The 22,504-nt window shown below is 47.6% G+C and overlaps 1 pseudogene; it reads right to left on the bottom strand.

Annotated features, from left to right (window-relative positions):
• Positions 1–322: 322 nt before the first annotated feature.
• LOC117056681 lies at positions 323–19,979 on the bottom strand (annotated as a pseudogene).
• Between the last annotated feature and the right edge of the window lie 2,525 nt (positions 19,980–22,504).

Raw genomic sequence — 22,504 nt, 5'->3', positions numbered from 1 at the left:
TGGAGAGAGAGAGCGAGAGGGAGAGGGAGGGAGGAAGGAAGGAAGGAAGGGAAAGAGAAGAAAGAAAGAAAGAAAGAAGGAAGAAGGAAAGGAAAGAAAGAAAGAAAAAAGAAGAAAGAAAGAAAAGAAAGAAAGAAAAAAAAAGAAGAAGAAAAGAAAGAAAGAAAGAAAGAAGAAGAAGAAGAAGAAGAAAGAAAGAAAGAAAGAAGAAGAAAAAAGAGAAAGAAAGAAAGAAGAGAAAAAGAAAGAAAGAAAGTAAGTTAGTTCACAGCTGATGATGATGTTCCTAACTTTTGCTGACTTGGGATTGTGTTTTTTAGGCTAGATGTTGGCAACTGACACCTCCCAAGCCTAACCTGCCTACTCTCACTACTGCACCATACTACCAGTGTGAAGTCAACCAAGAGGCTGAAGGGATGGAGGGAGAAGCAGCCACATCAGCAGACTTGAGGGAGGGAGCATATGAAGGATGACTGATGCTTCGGCTCACCCCCACTTCAGGACTGGCTCTTCAAGCAGGCATTTTGGTAAAGTTTGCCCCCCCCCAATAAGTCACCCACTCCCCCAAGAGAAAGAACTCCACTATCCTGGTTGGAGCTGCTCCAAACACTTCCTTTTGATTCCATGCCCCCCCACCCCAGTGGAAATGGGAGATTTGCAAGGTGGATGAAGAATCCCTGATGCAAATATGGCAGCCAATACGGAGGCCTCAGGATGTTGTTTGAAGACCCAAATCCCTCCATCCTCAACTCCTGGGACTCATGGAGAGAGTCCAACCACATCTGAAGGGCACCACTACGTTGGCTATCCCAGATCTGGTCATTTCCATGTGGCAGCATTGCAGGTATTAGAGTTATTCCAGGAGGGAGGAGAGCTGAAGGTGGAGGGATAGCTAAGCGAGCATTTAAAAGGAAGGAAAAGAAATTGAGGCAGGGGCTGCTGAGAAAGCAGCCACCAGCCTACTGCCAACCCCCAACACATATCCACCGAGACTGAGATGTCATGCCATGACATAGTGACATCCCAGGGGAAGGGGGGCAACGTGGAGTAAAACGGCAGCCACCGGGCCTCTGGCAGAACTTAAAGCAGCAGGAATTAAAAGGAAGAAGGAAATTGTCATTTCTCAGAGGGAGGGAGACCACATCACTGTCCACCACTTACAGAAGGAAGCCTGGTGGAGACTGGCTGTAAGAGGCCTCCAAACTCTGCCCACTGAGCCTCTGCTTTGGTGGCCGAAGGGCAAGGCACAAGACCCCTCTCCTCTGGCCTGCACACTCCTTCCAAGTTAAAAGACAACACAACAGTGGAGCAACTGAATCGGACACCCACTTCTGGGTTGGCGATGGGGTGAAGGGCACCCCGCTACCGGGTCTTGGGCCGGGCGTTGAGGCGGATGACTTCCCTGAAGTCCCGGACAAACTTGCGCAACTGGTCCAGGTAGGGGTTGACGTTCTCCTCCATCCATTCCTCCACCGTGTCTGGAAGTAGATGCTCTCCATGTGGGAGCGGAAGCTCTGGACGAAGGTCTCCAGTCCTCGGGACTCTGGGGTGGGGGGAAAAGAGCCAGAGAGAGTCAGGAAGGAAGGACGGTGGCATGGAATCCCCCCCCCCAGGAATGTCTGGCACAACGCTCAAAGGCTTGGCAAGTGAAGGGCACAGGGTTCAACTCCCAGCTGGCCTCTCCAGTTAAGGATTTCCAATACCAGGAAGAGCGTGGATGGGGAGGTACCCCCTCCCCAGAAGCCATGGATAGATGCTGCTGCCCCCCAGACAAAGGAGAGGCCCGAGCTAGATGGGCAAATGGGTCATCTTCACATGTTCAGTCCACTCAGAGTCTAAATGACAGGCAGAGTTTTTCTGTCAAACGTATCTTTGACTGATACGTTAACTCTCCATTCCTTGAGACTTTCTAGGCTTTATCCCTGTATTAATACAGATCATCAAAAAGCAATTCAGAATTCATTGCTTTGGCTCTGGGTAGCATTGCTTTTACAGAGTTAAGGCTTAGTGCTCTTCCTTCTGCCTTTCTGGATAGCCACTAGGGCGGGTGAGATATATAGTGAATCATGATGTATGTGTGTGCTGTACAAAAATCACAATGTGGGAAAGATCATGAAGCCAGCCAATGCTTCTACATAGCTCCATCCTTATTTCAGACATTGTGATATATCAATATACTGTGATATTAGCTGGTGATATATCAAAAAGTTGAAACCTATCGCCCAGCCCTAATGGCCATGGTAAGAACTACCTTTGGAGCAGCATTTATGTATGTTTTATGTAAATGGCTACAGAAGACAATGCTCAGTGCATTACCTAGCATCCTCTATATAAAGATTATTGTGAAAAATGTCCAAGTTCAGCTGCAAAAAAAACCTTTTGCCAAACATCTGGCCTCTTGAAGATTTGGACCAGCATCCAACCATCTGCACCAGCTGGGGCTGATGGGAGTTGTAGTCAAAGACATTTGGAGGGCACCAGGTTGGCAAAGGCTGATCTAGAATGCAATGTCCCTTCCTGTCTGCTTGCAATGGCAAATGACCATGTATTCATAAAACACACACAACTACCCCAGCTGGTACTCAGTAGTTAGGAATGGCGAAGGAATTTGACTCAGTTCACATAGAAAGGTGACTCTACCTAATTCTCACTTCCTTTAACTATATGCGGACAGAAGCATGACCGTCCTTTGCATTGTTCCCTTCTCTGAATTTAGCAATGCAGTTCTCCAGTCAAGTAACATGTACAAAATGTGCATGTAACCAACTACGGTAAAGTGTGCATAAAAAGGCATATAATTACTGAAAATAACATACAGAAATATATTAAGTGTATTTTAGATTAAATTTGCACTGAACCACTGGTGGGTTTTCATGGGGACACTAAAAGAAAAAGAATTTGTGAACTGATGTGGAAACTGGACCTAGGGCTGGATAAATGAGAAACTGTGATTGACAGATTGCCTGTTGCTAGTCAAGAGAGGTCTCAGTTTATATAGTGTGGTGGCTACAGTGTTTGACTAGGACCTGGAAGAGACCAAGATTCAAATCGAAACTCAGCCATGAGGCTTACTAAGTGACCTTGAGACTGTCACTCACTCTCAACCTAACCTACCTCACAGGTTTGTTGTGAGGACTAAAATGGGGAGCAGGGAAAGAACGTATGCCACCTTGAGCTCCTTGGAGGAAAGGGAGGATAGAAATGTAAGTAAGTAAGTAAGTAATATAGGACTGATCCCCCACCCCTTGCCTTCCCACCCCACCCCTCAGTCACTTGTGGGGTGTGGGTGCTCACTCACTTGAGAACCTTGCTACCGAAGCTCTCCAGGTTACGAGGGTTTCCAAACTGGTGCTTCCGATGGTAAGGACTGAACCATCCCTTGACAGAGCTGTCATGCACAGGGAGAGAAGAAAGAAAGAGAAACCCCATTAAGCGGCCAAAGAAAGACCCGACCAGGCAATTGCATCAAAACACTCAAAGCTACGATAGCTCAGTGGGCTAGAGGGTGGTACCAATAATGCCAAGTTGTAGTTTCGATCCCCATAAGGACAGCTGCATATTCCAACGCTGCAGGGGGTTGGACTAGATTACCCTCAAGGTCCCTTCCAACTATATGATTCTATGACTCAGCAATGAAACTTCCATGACTCCTATCTCAGCAGCATCAATAGTGGGGGACACTGTAAAAATGCATTTTTTAAACAGCAGCCAAAATTCCCTTTTTACCCATCCAATTTAGCTTATCCCCGTATGAGGAGGGGAGTGTTTTCAAGATGGTGGATGTCTTTACCTAACACTATTTCTTCTGGGGATGAGAAATGTGGGTTGCTGATGCATTAAGGCTAAAAGCAAAATACGGAAACTGCCATAGCTCAGTGGCAGGGCAACTGCCAACAATACTGAGCTAGACTGACCAATTGGTCAGACTGAGGCAGTTTCCTTGTCTAATTTTCTGCAGTCCCTGGAAGCAGAATGAAAACAGTGGGTCCACATGGCTATTGAGGTTGCTTCCAGACAAAGGCTCAGCTAAGGAGGGGTGGACCAGGGTGAAAATTTGACACCCACACACACTTTGTACTCCCTTCCCAAAGGTATGCAAGATGCTGGGCTTTGGGAAGGAGGCACAAAGCTCTGGCAACATCCTAAAGTTCTACCCACCTCTTTCTCAAATCTGGAACGCACTAACTAGGCTTTGGGAATGTGCCTCACCTACCAGCTTTGGGAAGGCAGCATGAGGGTTGTGGTTGTGGTAAAATGTTGCTGAGGGCCACCAAAACGGCTTCAAGGCCACATGCGGCCATTGAGACAAATGTTGGACCACCCTGATCTGCACTTAAGTGTATACACCACTTTTTGGGGGGAGTGTACATCTCTCTATGTTCTGCACACAAAGAGGGTGAGACAGAGTGTTGCAACACACACCCTTTTGACACACGCACCCCTCTCTTGACAGGTGCTTCTCACCACCATTTTAGCACCCTCCTTGTGTGTGTGTGGCTACTGACTTGGAGTCTGCACACATGCGTTAGTTGCGCTATTCCACCGAAGCGCAATTGCACAGCTCCCAAAACAATGTCTATCCATTTATCTTAGCCAGTTGCATTAGCTGGTTTGTTTTGCTGACCCATATTCTAAAGGAGGTGAGTTTGAAGCTTTGCATCTTTGAACCTGAATGCTGCACTGCTACCCTCTTCTCACCTTTGGGGATGCTTGATTTACAACTCTTGCCTGAACTTCTATCCTGATCTTTGTTGCCCAGATTTTCCTGCAGTTTAGTGGCTCAACTTAAGATTTCCTTGTTGTTCTCTGGCTGGAAGGCTAACAAAACAGTTTCAGGTCATCTTCTGTGATTCTGGCCAATGTCTAAAGAAGGCCTGCAATCCAGGGCAAGAAGGGTCTCAACCTGCCTTCTACATAAACATTCCCGGATCGGACTGCCAGTCCGTACTTTATTGTCAGTTTCAGAACTAGAATGTTATTACATGTAATTGTGCTACAGATATATAAAAATAGGTACAACTTAAAAAGCAAAGCAAACGGCAGCGTGTGAAGGCTGAGACAGCTTGTTCCAGGAAAGGAAGCTAACTGATTGTTTTAAGGTTTGTTTGCTTCTTTTTATATTTAGAACAGGAGCTCTGGGTAACACAGGCTCTGCTTCCTCTCTTCCCTCAACCCAGCAGGATATTCCACAGCTCCTGCTGTGTCCTACACACCCTAAAATTGCATCCAGAGGATTAAATCATAGAACTGCATTGTTGGAAGGGACCTCAGGGGGCATCTAGTCCAACCCCCTGCAATGCAGGACTCCTAGCTCCAGAATCCCTGACAGATGACCATCCAGCCGCTGTCAAAACAGCTCTTACAGTCAAAAAGCTCTTCCTATTGTTTAGTCGGAACCTCCTTTCTTGCCATTTGAATCCACTGGTTCAGGTCCTACCCTCCAGAGCAGCAGAAAGTAAGCTTGCTCCATCTTCCATGGGACAGCCCTTTAGATATCTGAAGATGGCTGTGATATCACCTCTCGGTCTTCTCTCCTCCAGGCAAAACATCCCCAATTCCCTCAACTGTTCCACATCAACAAGGCTTGGCTTCCAGACCCTTGAGCATCTCGGTCGCCCTCCTCTGCACACGGTACCTGATTGTCAATATCCTTCTTAAACTGTGGTGCCAGAACTGGACACAGCACTCCAGGTGGGGTCTGACCAAGGCAGAATAGAATGGGACTATTACTTTCCTTTTCTGCAGCTCTTTTTATTTAAGGTGCCATGCAGGTATGCAGCAGCCATAAGGGAAAGCAATTAATTGGGGTAAGCCTTAAAATTAAGGCGAACAACAGTTAAGAATGTAAGACGCCTGTTCAACGTCCCCATATTTCTTCTAATACATCATGGAACTGTTGGGAGAGGTTGTGGGAGCAAAGGGACTCCCCCCCCCTTCAATCTATGGTGTGTATACCCACATTGCTTCATTCCACAATGAAACTTACCAGGAGATATCAAAGGTTATTTCAACACACATTCAAATCTCCCTCCATTTATCCCTAACAAAATATGTGAACTACGAAGACATTTTGCCAAAAGGATCTTTTGACATGGATGCTGGCAGCTGCCAGGAACTCTACAGCACAACAGTGGAAATCATTTTAAAACCTGACTATATCATTAGAGTACAAAAATAACTTGAATTTAGTTATTGCAGAAGAAATGCCACTTAAGTTCTGGGTCTCTAAGGGACAGGAAGATCCTGATCACTTCTATTCCATACGGTGGGATTTTATTTCATATAGTTAAGTTTCAGAGTTACACGTTTCTCTCCCCACGCTGTCTAAAGAAATATGGCTGCCGTTATTTAAGACTGGGTGTTATTATTTAACATGTTTAGGTTTCGAATGCCCTGCCTTTAACTGGAGTTATTATGGATCTTTTGTTCTTGTTAACTTGTCTCTGTGTTTCCACCCCCCCCCCCCCACTCTCCTCACTATATATAAGGGTCTGGTGACTTCTGTTTCAGTGTATCTAAAGAAGTGTGCATGCACACAAAGCTCATACCAGAACAAACTAGTTGGTCTCTAAGGTGCTACTGGACGGAATTTTATTTTATTTTCATTTTATGTTTTGACTATGGCAGACCAACACGGCTACCTACCTGTAATGTAAGAATAGTCCTGCTGGATGAAGTGTTGCTCATTTAGCCCCGGATCCTGTCCTACAAGAGGCCAATGAGATGCCTCTTTGGGGCAACCTGAAGCAAGGCCTGAGCACAACGCCCTTTCCCCTCCTGCAATTCTGGTATTGGTACTGTGAAGCATCCTGTCTCCACTAGTGGAGGCAGAACACAGCCGGTTGTGGCTAGTAGCCACAGATAGCTTTATCCCCCATGAGCACACACTGCTGTGATTTGAGCAAATGTTGTGTTCTTCTGCTCTCCCCATTTTCCAGCCGCCTTCTCCTTCTGTCAGCTCCTCCGCATCCTGCTTCAGTAAACAAGAATCCTGGACGCCAGACAGATTTCCTAGTTTTTTGTGTCACCTCGGGAGCACCAATGAACATCCACCTCGTTTGTAAGGCGGGATACAACACAGGTTGGCTATGGGACAATTCCGAAAAGGTCGTTTGTGAAGGTAAGGAATACTATATTGTGTCATCCCAAAAGGTTTTCTGTCCCCAAACTACTTGCAACACAGGCGCTGCTACCCATCCCCACACTTTCCATTTAGACCAGCATCCTTGGGGATTATTGTTCCTTGTTGTTGGTTTCAATGCTTTTTAAATACCTGCTTTTTAGACTGTCATTTATTGATTATTTTTAATGCTTTCTTTTATGTAAGCTATTTTGAAGCTTATTACAATCAGGGGGCATGTAGATTTTGTTAAACAGATACATTTAGATTTATTATTATTTTATGGCGGTGGAAGGAACCTTGGTTTCATCCTGACATGCACACACACATGGCTGCAGAGCCTCCCTGCCACCATTCCAGATCTCCTTACCTCTCTTCCTCCAGGACTTTGATGACGGAGTCTCTTAGCTGCCCCGTGACCTGTTCCACCATACGGTAGATATCAGAACCTGGAAATGCCCCATTGCCATCACTAATGAAAAACACAGGAAGGGTGGGGAGAATGTTGAAGCACCACCAGATGCTGAGTTAGGTGTGGTACAAATGGCGGCCAGCCTCGCCCCCAGCTATATCTCTACGCACTTGCTCACATAAGAACATTAGAAGAGCCTGCTGGAGGCAAAACCAGTGGCTCATCCAATCCAGCATCACATTCTCATCGTGGCCAACCAGATGCTCCAGTGGGAAACCAGCAAGCAGGATTCAAGCACAGGAGCATCTCCTCCTCCAATGGCTTCCAGCAAATGGTATTCATAAGCATTGCTGTCTTCAAATGTGGAGGCAGAGTGTAGCCATCGTGGCTGCTAGCCATTACTAGTCTCTGTCTGCCATGAATTTGTCCAATCCTCTTTTAAAGCTGTGCCAGATTTAGTAAATGATGATGATGATGATGATAATAATAATAAGACCTATATTTATATGGGTACCTCCCAAAAGCATCCATTTTAAAGCAACTGTACCAAAATAAATTATTGTGAAAATAGAAATTATGGGGGGAGGGGGGCGCCAATTTGGTCCCAATCAAAGCGCCATATTACCAAGTCCGCCCCTGTTTAAAGCCATCTATGGTTAACAGCCATCACTGCCTACTGTGGGAGTGAGTTCCCCAGTTTAACTACCGGTACATCTGTGTGGAGAAGTCCTTCCTTTTACCTGGCCTGAATCTTCCAACGTTCAGCTTCATTTGGCTATCCACAAGTAGCCCAGCAACTGCTTGGTACAAGAATGATCCCTCAGCCACTCGAAAACTGCTCCCACCCTATCACCAGGTGACACCCCTGCCCCATTCAACCCCCCTACACACCATTGCTCTTCTCCAACTGCATGTTCTCGAAGCAAGCATGGACAGAACCTTCTTCTTGGTAAGCTTCTGTAAATCCGCCTGTGGCAAGAGAATTTGGGGTGCGGGACAGTGGATGTGTTAGTGGATATTTTGCCCAGCTGAGTGTTCCACTGAAGCAAGTGATTCCATGCAAAACAACTTGGGGTTCTAAACTGGGTGATGAGAATGGGAACTTTAAGCTGCTAGTCCTCTGTGACCTATGAGCAAGAAAGAAGGACTACGCTGCTCCACTGCTGGTCCAACACTAGCTGATTGGCATTGAGATTAAAGGCAAAGGAAGGAGTGAGAGACATTTAATACATTACAATCAAATCTTACACAGGAGTTTGGTTCCAAGGTTCTGCAGATACACAAAAAGGAGGAGGGAAAGGAGGGGCGGAGCCGCAGCCAGGCTCCAGGTGGGTGTCCTGGAGGTTCGGGCTCACGCTGACCTCCCTCACCCTCAGCCTCCACCCCCACCACTTCCACCGCAGTGGCAGAAGGGAGCGTGGCGGCATTGTTTGCCCGAAGCCGCTGCTTCCTTTTGGGGGCCAGGAGCGGGTGCATTCAGCCAGCATTTTGTCACCCCCCTCATTATGACACCTGGGGCAGACCACACCCACCTTCCTACGCCTCTGCCTGTGAGATCTCGCAAGAGCTGGCATGCTGACTCCCCCCCCCCAAAAAAGCAAGGGGAGAGAGCTTAAAAGCTCTTTCAGAGCCAAGTAAACCCAAACCCGTTGCATAGATTTAATCTGTGCAGTTTCGGCCACTTTGCCTTCAACCATGCGTGGTTGAAATCGCACAAGTTAAATGCACATGAGATGCAACTGCAACACTTATACTCCACCCTTCCATCCTGCCTTTCCTACAGACACCCCCTCCCACTGCACAGCTCCCCAGCCATGTCCCCTCACCATTCACCAAAGTCTGCAGACACACGGCCAGCGAAGGGATCCCCACAGGCAGGAGCTCACCCAGAGCTGAATAGTGGTCATACCTGCAAAGGGAGAGGAGAGAGGCCAGTCACTACCTTTTGGGTGGGAGTCCCCCATTATTATCACTACAACCTTCCTGGTGCCACAATTTCATTGGGAGTCCACAGAAAGCTCACAGAAACAACAGCCTCTATTTCCTTGGTAGCTCAGGATTCTCTGAGACGGGTTTTGTAGTTCAGTGGTAGAGTACCTGCCTTGCATGTGGAAGGCCCCAGATTCAGTCCCAGACATCTCCAGATAGGGCTAGGAAAGTCCCCCCACCTGAAACCCTGGAAAGCTTTTGCCAGTCAGTGTAGGCAATACCCTTCCCCACTAATAGCAAATAAATAGGCCCTAGATGTGGGGGATCAGAGTTCTTAGTGAAGGGGGGTTTATTGTTAAACACTCGGAATTGTTTGTTCTGCAAAGGGAATTAGAGGGGTCTTCCATCAACTTTCAGCACCCTTAACAAAACTACAGCTCCCAGAATCCTTGGGGGAAGCCATGACTGTTTGAAGTTCTATCATAAAATCATAGAATCGCAGAACTGAAGAACTGGAAGGGACTACGAGGGTCATCTAGTCCAACCCCCTGCAATGCAGGAATATTTTGCCCAAACGTGAGGCTCGAACCCACAACCCTGAGATTAAGAGTCTCATGCTCTACCAACAGAGCTTTAAATGTGTGTTGCGAATGTTGACCTATCAGGGTTCATGGATGTATTCCAGCAAGGCAAAAGCACTCAAGGAGGGCCAGTGGAGGAAGGACAGTGAGAGAGAGGCTGTGTCCCTACAGACAGGGTGTGGCCCAGGGAGTCAATAGGGCCAGACACAGATGCCAGGAGGGCCTGAGGTCCCTCCCACCCCATGGCAGAGCTCCCTCCCTGGACTTACCTTTGCCACCCGGTGAGGACAATGCCCTGAACCGGATGGAGGGCGTCTTAGACATGGACTGAATGACCTTCAGCCACCTCAGGTGATTCTGCAGGTGGTTGTTTAAGGGTGTCCAAGCCTGGGCGGGGCCCGTCGTGCCTTGAAGGCGCTGGCGAACCAGATGGTCTTGAAGCCACACTCTGCTACTTGGCAATGTATTTTCCTATGAGACAGGGGACAAGACAGATGAGGAAGGATTGCCCTGGATGCACAGAGGACATTGACGGGTTAGGTCTGCTGTGCCACCATTTCAGTGTCAGGGAAAGACATACCTCCCTCCACCCCAGCCTTGATCACAAAATCATAGAATTGTAGAGTTAGAAGGGATCGTGAGGGTCATCCATTCCAAACGCCTGCAATGCAGGAATTCTTTGCCCAATGTAGGGCTCAAATAAGAGCCTGAGAATAAGAGTCTCATGCTCTACCAGCTGAGCTATTGATTGAAGTAGCTGATTTTGTTCTATTGCTAGCATGCTGCCAAGGCTTTTATTTTTTTGGGGGGAGGGTGTTTGCATGTTTATTCATTACATTTATATTCCACTTTTCCTCCTGGGAGCTCACGGTGGCGTAGAGACTTCCCCATTTTACAATCGTGTGAGGCAAGTTAGTGACTGGCCCAAAGTCACTCAGGGAGCTTCATGGCAATGTGGAGATTGGAACCCTGGTCTCCCAGGTCCTTGTCCAACACTCTAACCGCTACACCACACTGACTCTCACGTGTGATATATATGTGTAAGAATTGTACATGTTCTACAGAAACATCCTGGTGTCTCCATTCCTTTATTCCCTGCCAATCTTTCCATACCTGAAGGGATCGCCTCCTCCAAGACCAGCCCCCAACCATCTGAAGTAAGATAGGTTGTGGCAGGCAGAGGGCCTTTTTGATGGTGGCTCCCTGGCTGTGAAATTCTCTTCCTGGGAAGGTTCGTCTAACACCTGGTTTATTTACTCCGCCTTTTAATTCTAAATTTATCTGCCAATTTCGCCAGTTTCTTTTGTTGCTTTCCCTCTTGTATTTTAATGTTCCATTTGTAAGCTGCCATGAAAACTTTTTTTTAAAATAGAAAGGCAAGCTATAGATTATTTAATAAAAATGAACAAATAACCCCCACAAACCTATTTGCTGCGTATCGAAGTCCGGGGCGTAAAACCACAATACAGGAGAAGCGTGTTTGGCAATGCCAGAGTCTGAAAAGATTTAAATCAACAAACAAAATGAGAAGGTGGAGAGGAGATGCTGCTGCTCCCACCCTAGATTCAACAACCTCAGCAACAAGACATTAAGGACTAGAGCCTCAGCCTTGCAGCCAAAGATTTGGCTGGCTCTTTCACATCCACTTATGAACTTCCTTCTTCCACAGCTTTGTGGCCCCAGGACACATGTATATCTCCTCTCTGCCCACTCTCTCCTCTCCCCTCTATCCTGCTGCTCTTCATTGCTGTCCTCAGGCCCACAGCCCTAATTTCCTAAGCCTACTCCCTTGTGCCCAGACTTCTACTGCAGGAATGTTGAAGAGCTCAAAGCTCACATAATCCTTGACCAGTAGCCACGCTGGCTGGGGCTGATGGGAGCTGTAGTCCAGAAAGGTCTAGATAGTTCACATGTAATGCCAAACCACAGTTCAAACAAACCAAGGTTTGTGTCCAACAAGATACCAAGGTTTATTGGCAGTAAACAAACCATAGTTAAGCTGCTGGGCAGGGTTCATGTGTGGTGCGAAGCCATGGTTTAATAAGCCAAGTTTTAGCATCAACTTGTTGTTTAGTCAGTTAGAACTGGGCTAATAAACAAATGAAATAAAGGCAACTCAGATGATCGCTGCTAGAGACACAACCACCATCACAAAAAACCATTGTGTATCCAGTTGCAGGTTTTAAATAGAATATTTTTCTGTTCCAAGGTAATATCTAAGCATCCATTATGAGTCTATAATGGCAAATCACCAATTGGTTCTTTGCTGCGCTATTACGCAATGAAGTCTTTAGATATAAAATAATAAAATAAAATAAAATAAAACCCTGCTCCTCTTCACAAAGAAGCCCAAAGTGGAAAAGTCTGGAGTAACCAGACAAGACTCTGAAAGCATCACAGACCTTGAATGGCTGCCATGTCAACCTTCCGCAGCATATCATCCCAGAGGAGGGTATGCAGACCCCACTGGCCAGCGATGAAGCTGACCACCTCCCGGATGTGGTTCAGGTACATCTTGCCCATGTTGCCAGCGTTGCGACTCATCCAGTTCTTGGAGTCCATCCCTTCCCCTAGATGGAAGACCTGGAGGGACAGAAGGAGAAAGGAGGGCAGGTGGTCATGGAAGGTGCAGGAGGAGCCAGGTGTGAACACCAGGGCCAAGGCTGGTACCAGGAGGAACCTGGCAGGCTCACAAGTCAAGAGCCTGCCTGGCACGCTGGCAAGGAAGGGGGCCATTTGCTGGGAGCAATTTTAGAATCATAAGAGTTGGAAGGGACCCCAGGGGTCATCTAGTCCAACCCTCTGCTATTCTGGAATTGCTGCTGAAGAATCCCTGACAGATGTCCATCCAAGCTCTGTTTAAAAACCTCCAATGAAGGAGAGGCCTCCACCTGCCCAGGTAGTCCATTCCAGCCTGGTGCCACCAGGGAGAACACCAACATTCTCTGCTCCTAAAGCAGTGGTCGGGGGCGGGGCAGATATTTGAACCCATGTGGATTCCTTTCTGGATAGCCATCTGAGGGCCACATGCCAGTGGAGGGGAGGGCCAGAGTCAAAACAGGTGGAGCAACAGATATGAATTCTACCTTTTGTTCAAAGGCAAGCGAGAGGCATGAGCAGAGCTGAAGGACTCTGGTGCCAATGCCAGGATGTCTGTGCTATCAACAACTGTTTTGTGAATGACTTCAGTTAGCTAGGTACTTATCATGCAGGATGGGGCTCTACCATTGAGCAACAGACCTTGTCCGCCTTGTCTAACCTCCCCCACCACCACTTCATCTGGGTCCTTTACCTCATCTGCCCCAATATGCACCCAGTTGGCCTGTGGGTGCTTGCTCAGGACTTGGGTCAACACAGACTTCACAACAGTCATTGTTTCCTGGACGTGGGGGTTGAAGCTGTTGGGGAAGCGCTCCACCTCCCGGAGGTGCCGGTATTTGTCATGCTTCAGGATGAACTGCAGGAGAAAGAAGGAGTTCTGTAAACTCATCCCCAGTGCCGCCTACCCTATAAAAAGCATTATTCTGACTAATGGATTGCATGACCCACTAAGGAAAATGACACATTTATTTATTTATTTGTTGTTGTTGTTGTTGTTGTTGTTGTTGTTGTTCCAATTGATGATGATGATGATGATGATGATAATTTTAATTAATTACCCACCCTTTACCCTAATGTCCCAGGGCAGGGTAAAGCATTAAAAGCAGTATTAAAAAACTAATAAGATAAAATTCAAAACAGTAACAATTAATTGCACATTGGTTAAAAGTCCAATTAAAACTACTTTGTTTAATTCAATAAAACTGATCAACTCGATCCAGTGATACCAGACATTGGCACACAATTTTTTTAATGTCTTCTTCCCAACGAAAACATAAGGAAATGCATAGCATAAAATGTTAATATATAACTACTTATTAAACACCACAAACGTTCACCTACCACAGATATGTATGGTAACTAATTTATAATAAGAAAATCAATAGCTATTCCCAATACTTGGCTATCCTGTGACTTGTGACAACTCAGAATCATAAACACGAGCAAGTGGGAAGAAAGGAAATACAGTAGCTTTGAAAGCAATAAGATCAATAAAGCTTGAAATACTAAGCAGGGAAGGTGTTTTGCTCTAGGTTCTAGCCTGGGCAATTGTAAATAAGAGATCAATGCACTTGGAGAAGCCCACAAACAGCCCCCCCCCCGCCGCCCCTTGCCTCTTAGTGCCCCCCCTAGGTAATGCCACCACCCATTTTCAGAGCCACTGGCATAGACCATCTATTGCAGCTTCGCAAGTGAGATTAGTCCACACTGAACCATTTAACTCGCCTGCTCCCAAAAATATACTAACAGGAAGTCCTTCATGGCAGTCCAGCAAACAGAAAATACTAAATGCAGCTTCTGTGTTAAGAAAACGTCTTGCAGCTGCTCTCCTGGGGGCAACTGTAACACAGGTTGGCGAGCGGTACAAGTCCGATCTAGGAACAAGGGAAGCTGTCTTATACTGAGTCTGAACTCTTGGTCCATCAAACTCAGAATTGCCTACACCATCTGGCAGTTTCAGGCAGGGGACATTCCCAGCCCCATACAGACTTGCTGAGGTTTGAACCTGGGAACTTCTGCATGCTGGGCAGCTGTTCTCCTACTTTCCTATGGCCCTTCTGCAAGTGATTCTTCCATTGCAGAGGGCTGGACTAGGTGACACTTGGGATCCCTTCCTTCTCTTCAATTCTGTGCATCCCTGCAAAAACAACCTGATACTCAGAGATTCAGCAGTCCTCGCTGCCTCCATAATTTTCTCTCCATGCAAAAAGAAAACACCCCTTCACATCTTTAATTTGTCTATCCGACTGCTATTAAAGATCCTTCTCCATGCAGAATCCACCCCACCTTGCTGGCTCGCCCAGGTCAAGGGAACCAGTTCCTGCACCTTTAACAAATTGGAACAAGTAGTAATTGTTCCTCAGCAGCACAACTGGAGTCCAGCTCCCTGGGCAAGAACTGGCCTAACCAGATATGAAGGCTGCATCGCTCTGAACAGTTACACCCTTCTTCCTTGCAGGCAGTCCAAGGAAAGACCGGCCCTCTCTGAGCAAGACTAGGGCAAGACACTACTGGAGGGGAAGGGAGGCGGCAGCAGCAGAAAATATGGGGGGGGGGAGTACAATTTTAAAACAACACAGCCATTAGGATTACAAACTCACAGGCGAAAAGCAGCGGTCAATAGTCTGCCTTCTCCTAGCTCAGGGTTTCCCAAGCTGTTGTTGGACTACAACTCACATCATCCCTAGTGGTCAGGGATGATGGGAATTGTAGTCTGAAAGCTGCTAGAGACCCAAGTTTGGGAAACCCCCGGACTACAGCTTCCATCAGCCCTAGCCAGCACAGGCATGCTTTTGCTACAACTCCCATGATTCCCAGCTAGTACAGCCCTGTTTTTGGACTACAGCTTCCATTAGCCTTGGCCAGCATAGTATGCCTGGACACCAAAGGCAGGGTGGGAGAAGGGGAGAGACCAGGTCATAGATCTACCAGAAAGGCAACCAAAGACCAGCAGTGCTGGAATGAATAAGGGGGTTCTCCTACCTCTACGTGACCAAAGGTCTGCACTAAAGGGATCAGCTCCAGTTTGTTGAGTGCTGCCAACTCCTGGATTTTCTCGATATCTTCTTCGCTGTCAGGAGACAAGAGCACCGGTCAGCGACAAGCTGCCAGCATCCCAGTGGCCTTGTTGAGTTGGCGGGTAGGAGCAGAAAGCGAGGCCGCTTCCAGTAAGTCAAACCACATGGAGCCAGTCCTGCCATGATGCAATGAAATGGGATAGAGACCCAAATCCAAGGAGCGCCATCTCTCTGGTGCACAGGGTCAGGTCTTGGCCTGGATGCCCTCACAACTGTATGGCACCAACCACACACACACAGCAGGCCAATAGCAACTGAGGCAGACCTCTTACCTGTAAGCGTACGGAGACTTGAGGATCTCGAGGTCTCCCTTGAAAGGAAACATGTCTTCGTATTCGATCAGGATGCCGTTGGCACCCAGCTTGGAGAAAAGCGGGAAGATCTGAAGGAAAGCACATGTGAGACGTACCATCCAGCTGCCATACGGGTACAACTGCAATGTGGCAAAGCACACTCTGACTGGCAGAACTGGCACTGAGGGCCGCCACCTCAAATGGCATTAAAAGGAACCTGGACAAATTTGTGGAGAAGGCTACTAACCCTGATGGATATATTCTCTCCTCCACTGCTGGAGGCATTATGCCTCAGAATGACACTTGCTGGGAATCACAGGAGGGGAGAGAGCTGTTTGACTCATCTGGGCTTCTTCCCTTTGGGGCATCTGGCCAGCCACTGTGAAAACAGGATTAGATCCCTCCCCCCTTTGGGACTGATCCAGACTCAGGGCTTTTCTTAGTTTCTTATGATTCCTAAATGGAACCCCAGAGTGGTGAACAAGAATGGGGGAACACTATTGCTCTCAGATCCTGCTTTGTGGGCTTCCCTTGAGGGCATCTGGTTGACCCCTGTGAGAACAGGATGTGGGATTAGATAGGTCCCCTTTGGCCTGATCCAGTTCTAGGGCTGTTCCTCTGTTCTTAGAATTGACTCCAGAGAGGAGGCAGAAGGAGAGAATCAAAGGATGTCCCATCTGGGCTTCAGTTCACTAATAGGTCTCTCTTAAATCAGAAGCAAGGAAGCTGTGGACCTCCATATCTTATTGGGCCATCACTCCCATCAACTAGCAAGGCTAGTGCTCAGGGATTGTGGGAGTTGTAGTCCAACAGCATATGAAGGGCCACAGCTGCCCAATCCTGGTGCATGGAACCATTGCTAAGCTCAGTAGTGTAACCATCCGAGGCGGCTTCCCCCCAACTTGGTGCCCTCCAAATGTTTTGAGCTAAAAGTTCCATCGGCCACAGCCAGCGTGACTTCCAGCAGCTCCACCCAGCATGGCTGTCACTCACTGGTTTATTGGTTTGATTAGAAGATTTATAAATGCCTGATCAAAAATCTTTCCAGGTGATATGAAAAAAATTAGAGATAACACAGCTAAAGTGCGCAGTTCTGTTAAGGACAATGTATACAAAATAAAATAATGGTGAAACACACACACACACACACCTCCAATGAGGTAGGTTAGGTTGAGAGGCAGTGACTGGCCCAAGGTCATCCAGTGAACTTCATGACTGAGTGGGGATTTGAACTCTGGTCTCCCAGGTTCTAGTTTTGACAGGTGCTAACCAGATCAGGCCATAGGCCAGTTCCTAATCTCTCTGCAGGCCACATTTGACTGGTGGGAGGGACCACTCCCATGTCAATCCCCAGAGATGATAATGATGTCAGATGACTGACACCTGTCTAAGTTCAAACACAGTTGGTGTAACTGCTGGCCAGTAAATTACAGCAACCTCCTGTGAAGATGTCTTTTCAGCACCAACCAAGTGGTTCACAGTGGGACCACACCTTCAGCATTCTCCCCTCTGCAGAGAAAGTGGTTTGTATTTAAATTGCTTTCTCTGGAAAGAAGGGGTGGGGTGGGGAGTTCACTTAAAAGTCTTCCAGAGGAAGCAGTTTGTGTTCAAGCACTGGAGGAAACCTCATCACCCATTAATGTCTGCTGCTCAAGATGTGGCATCAAGCACAGTGACAGGGGTTAATAAAGTATTTGGCAACATTATCCCCCTCTTTCCCTTCCCCTCCCCTCTTCCAGTGTTGGGGAAATACTGGAGTACAATACCCTCTGGGTTCCACCTGGATGGCCAGTCAAACCCAGACTCCCCTCTTCCAGTGTTGGGGAAATACAGCAAAACAGGACATTTATTTAGGTGTTGCAAAGCTGGTACAACACAAACAGCAAATAGTGCAGAGTGGCACACTAAATATGAAAACAACACAAGCACTTAGAAGGAAAGGGAAACAAAAGGGCAGTTGTGTCCCTGTATCGCAATACTTCCTCCTACTAGTTAGAACAATACTTCCTGTGTACCTGTCATCCTGCCCTTCTCTCATGGTTCTCTTGTAAACACAACCTTCACATTCCAACCATCACTTGCTCAGACCTCTTCACACACATTTCAGTTTTCACTCTGTATAATAATTTATCCAGCACCAGGATTCACCTGGCGTACAAGCCCTGCTCAAGGTGGGCCTCCTCACCTGCTCCAGGTAGGATACTTTTGGAGCTGCTCCCTTGAGGTCCAGATGGACCAGCCGCAACTGCATCAAGCTGAAATCCTGGAGGGCCTTTTTCTTGGCGTCCTGCCTCGCAGGGGCAGCGGCTGCCACAACCTTGACATCCGGGACATCCAAGGACCGGCCCCGAGGCTCTGCGGAGTGCTTGAGGTCGCCGGCCTTGCCCCAAAAGCTGCTCTCCTGGCTGGATCCCTTGTACTGATTCAGGGAGAAGCTGCATGCGTGGAAGAGAGTGGAAGACCGCCAACATGGTTAAGGTGCAGCTGCTGGCAAACTGAGTTCCCTCCTCCCCATAATGTCAAGAGCAGGCTCTTCCCCAACCTCGGGACCTCCACGTGTTTTGGACTACAACTCCCATCAGCCCCAACCAGCACAGTGTCATGGACTGGCTAGGTGCAGAGAAGTGGTGGGAGGCACCATCTGGGGCAACCCCCAGGGGAAGAAGGTTCAGAGCTAGGGAACTGGTGGTGGGATGGCGATGATAAGTGGTTCGAGGGAGAAGGGGGGGCACACTGGGAGGAGGAGGTGCCGGAAGCTGAAGAGGCAACAGGGTTTCGGGAGCAGGGAGAGTCTGGGGAAGAGGGTAGTCCAGACTCAGCGGCAGGAGAGGAAGCTGGAGTGGAGCCAGGAGCCAGAGATGAAATAGGCTGCTGAAGAAGCTATGGGTTCTCCCCCTCCTGCTGTGGCCAGTTGCCCTCCCACCAGGTTGCTTGGGAAGGAGTCGGGGAAGGAATCTTAGAGAGCAGTGGGAATGCAGGGACCTTCAGTCCTTGCAACTGCCTCATTGGGGCAAGACCTACTGGGAAGAGTTGCTGGGATCAGTAGGCCTGAGCCGTTTTGATTTCTTCAAAGAAACATGCACACGAAAGCTCATACCAAGAACAAACTTAGTTGGTCTCTAAGGTGCTACTGGAAGGAATTTTTTATTTTATTTTGTTTTTTCAAAGAAAGAGTTAACTTTTCTGACACTGGGTGTTTTATTGCTGACCTGCTCCTGACTCTGGCTCCTGACAAACAGCCATTTTGGACTACAACTCCCATGGGTCCCAGCCAGCACGGCCATTTTGAACTACATCTCTTATGGGAGTTTTTAATAATGCTCTTTCTGATGCTTTAATTCTTGTCTTAATCAAAGTTACTATAAACTCATATGTTTTATACCACCTCTCTGTATTCTTAGGAAAAGTGCAGCCTATAAATATTTTAAAATAAACAAAGCCCCAGCACCATATAAGTATTTAAACGAATAAAGAAATCCTGCAACTGTGCTGGCCGATGGGAAATATAGCCCAGGACATCTGGAGGGGACTAGGATGGGGAAGGCAGCTGTACCCCACAATCCTGAAACAGCCCCAGAGCAATAGGCAAACATTGGTTTCCACCCATGGCAGCAAAAGAGCTTTGAGCCAGCTGCATTTATGGGACCCTGGACGACCAACAGGGATGGGGGACCCTTTGGCCATCCCTGGTATGTTGGCCGACTCCAGCTCCTAGTAGCCAGCAGGCCCAACAGTCAGAGATTATGGAAGTTTGGGGTCCACCAACATCTTGGGAGGGCCGCAGGCTCTCCACTCCCACCTTGCAAGACAGCAATGCCTCACTGAAAGATACTCACCTGTCCCGGAAGAAATACTTGATGGCCGCCAGCACCACAGTGAGAAGCACCAACAGCCGCAGGAGGTTCAGCTTCTGGGTCCGGTGAAGCGCCATCCCTGCTAGGGAGGAACAGGAGCCACGAGGGGCATGTCACAACACAGACGGGCCAGCAGCAATCTGGATTTTAAGGCTCCACGACACCCACCTGCATGAGATGCCACAGTGCGGGGAGATATGCCCACAGCCCCTCCGCAACCCCAAACCTGCCTTTATCCTAGGCCAAACTGAACTTCTAGAACATTCTACACACTGAGCGTGCTCCTCAGGAATTATCTGCACGGAGAAATTGCCACACCCTTTCCCGACTAATTAATTGCAAGAGTATCGGTTATCTCTTCCTGACAGCCAACCCACTGTTTCCGTTTGGGTTTGGCACAGATAATTCAGCACGGGAACAAATGATGGGGTGCTTAATTAATTTTGAGGAGGGGAGTCCCCTCAAATGGTTGCATGTGGCTGCCATGGTTAGTAGCATGGTTAGCCAATGTGGTATAACAGTTACGCGCTGGACCTGGGAGACGAGGCTGCGTAATCCTCACTCAGATGCGTGACGTTGGGCCAGTCCCTGCCTCTGACTAGCCTACCTCACAGGGTTGTGGTGTAGATCAAATGGGGAGAGGGGGAGAGCCATGTATATACTACCTTGAGCTCCTTAGGGGAAAAGATAGTGTATAAATGGAATAAATAAATAAAACATCTTTTACCTGATCTAACCAGGGAAGGAGAGATCAGGATGGCGTTAGCGCCCTGCCGGCCTAGTCTGTAAAAGAAACTTGCCCTCCCTGGGAGTGTGAGATTCCCTCTACAGCCCCTTGGGAAAATAGTAAGAAACATAGGTCACATCAAGACCATATATTTTGATACCACTTCAAACAGTCATGGCTTCCCCCAAAGAATTCTGGGAATTATAGTTCATCAAGGATGCTGAGAGGGGCATGGAGACCCTGTTCCCCTCCCACAGCTACAATTCCCAGTGTGGCTTCACAGTGGATTCCTCTTCACAGGAAACTCTGGGAATTGCAGTTCTGTGAGGGGACAACGGGCCTCCTAACAACTCTCAGCACCCATAACAAGCTACAGCTCCCAGAATTATTTGGGGGAAGAAGCCATGACTGTTTAAAGTGGTATCATAGTGCTTTAAATGTATCATGTGAACATGGCCTTAGTTTGGCCTATATAGCAAGTCCTAGCTGCTATGAGTTGTTGTTGCTTCTGCTGTTCATAAATAAACACTACTATTCAAATTCTTCTGACTCCTGCTGCTTCCTAGGATTAGGGCAGCCCCATTCTGAGCTTTCTTCATACAGGGATTGCCCTTTTTTGGGTCAGCAGAAAACGGCCTGAAAGATCTTGATTCAGAGCAGACTTTTGAAATGGCTCTTGGGTCAAAGGATATCACTCAGAGGTAGGCAGCATCTGCTTTGCATGCAGAAGGTCATGAGTTCAATCCCCAGTGGCATCTCTGGGTGTCCCCTGCCTGAATCCCTGGACAGCCATTGCTGCCAGTCAGTGTAAACAATACTGAACTAGATAGACCAATGGTCGGACTCAGTAAAAGGTAGCTTTCTATTTTCCGACTAGTCATTTCCCTTAAATTTGGCTAGATTTATATCCCTCCCAATGTAGCTTCTTGGGCTTGAGTTACAAGACTGATAGGACACATTGCTTTTAATTTACAATTAATAGAAATTTCCAGACAAAATATTGGGGATGGCATACACCTTCACTATATTACTTAACTATGGCTTTAAATTGTTTTTATGCGTTGTACTTTTATTTCATTGAACGTCTTTGAGACTCTGTATTGTATAAAAGGAACCGATAAATCAATCTTATATAAACAAATAATAAAGTAATTATGGGGCCATCTAATGCAGCACAACCTAACTGGCAGCCACTCTCTGGGAACCTTAGTCAAAGAGAGCCTTGTTAATGGGAGATGCCCCTAGGGTGTTGAAATTGGGACTTCCTTTTTACAAATCACACAGTCCTCAAGGAACTGTCTCACCTGAAGGCACCCCAGGCTTTGTGTGTGTCATAATACTTAAGCAAAACAGTACAATTGTTGCTTCAGTAGCTGGGCTTACCTGCTCAATCCCAGCTGGTCCAACGGGAAGAACTAGCAGGACAGCAGTGATAGCCTCAGGAAAGGCTTTCTCAACCGGCAGAGACAGTTGTGTCTCATTGAAGCAGCCCTGCCCTACCAGAGAGCCAAAGGGGGTCAGAAGCACCTAGGAATAGGCATGGGGATAGAAGATCTCAGGAGCGTAATACATACCAAACTGTCTATCTATCACCAAAACATCCCTCTTTATGATTATTGTATAATTCTGGAAAGTTGTATAACCTAAGAAGGGACGTGGCTGTGACTATCGTAAAGGGATCCCACGCTCCTGAAGTTGCCACTATACTGCTGCTCCAATTCCCAGCTTCTCTGCTTGGCATCCTCATATCCGAGCAAAATGCCCTTTGCTGCCATTCAGCTGCTAGGGTGAACTGGGGACTGCTGTCTTGACAGATCACGCTGGGAATTGCAGCCCCATGTAATATCGCTAATGGGCTCCTCTGCCTGCCCAGCTGCCATCCAGCAAGGTCCTGCAGCTGCTCAGGAGGG

Source organism: Lacerta agilis, chromosome 13, assembly GCF_009819535.1.
Source record: "Lacerta agilis isolate rLacAgi1 chromosome 13, rLacAgi1.pri, whole genome shotgun sequence".
Taxonomy (NCBI): Eukaryota; Metazoa; Chordata; class Lepidosauria; order Squamata; family Lacertidae; genus Lacerta; species Lacerta agilis.
The sequence above is the reverse complement of the archived record's forward strand: the minus strand, read 5'-3'. Positions and strand labels throughout refer to the sequence as shown.